This window comes from Otolemur garnettii, unplaced genomic scaffold (genome assembly GCF_000181295.1).
Source record: "Otolemur garnettii isolate 467f Iridium unplaced genomic scaffold, OtoGar3 scaffold00002, whole genome shotgun sequence".
Lineage (NCBI taxonomy): Eukaryota > Metazoa > Chordata > Mammalia > Primates > Galagidae > Otolemur > Otolemur garnettii.
Window position 1 is genome coordinate 54,724,138 of NW_003852397.1, and position 365 is coordinate 54,724,502.

The window sequence follows — 365 nt, forward strand, 5'->3', positions numbered from 1 at the left end:
AGAGCTCAGGCTTTGAGTCCAGAGAGAAAGGAAAGAGGCAGAACAAGGGGGGACAAGGTGGGGAGGAAGACAGAGACTGAAGCAGACATAGAGCAGGAGACAGTTATAGTAGGCAGAATGGAGATGCACAGAGAGATATGGACAGAGACAGAGACAGACACTTAAGAGTAGAAAGGGCACTGCCCACTAGACCCACTGTCTGTGTGATGGGGGAGCAGGGCCCTTGACAGGGGACTGGGGCAGGGCTTTTAGATATGGGGAGAAATGAGACCCTTCTGGAGCATGGGGCCTATGACAGACAGGGGCCACACACCCTCCTGACTATAATGGCCTTTGAGCCTGTTCTCCCCACAAGACACCCACAA

The 365-nt window shown here is 53.4% G+C and overlaps 1 protein-coding gene across 2 annotated transcripts in view; it reads right to left on the reverse strand.

Moving 5' to 3' along the window:
• Positions 1–365, reverse strand: part of PLCD1 (phospholipase C delta 1) — a 26,800-nt gene that overhangs the window by 12,734 nt on the left and 13,701 nt on the right. The window lies entirely within an intron of this gene.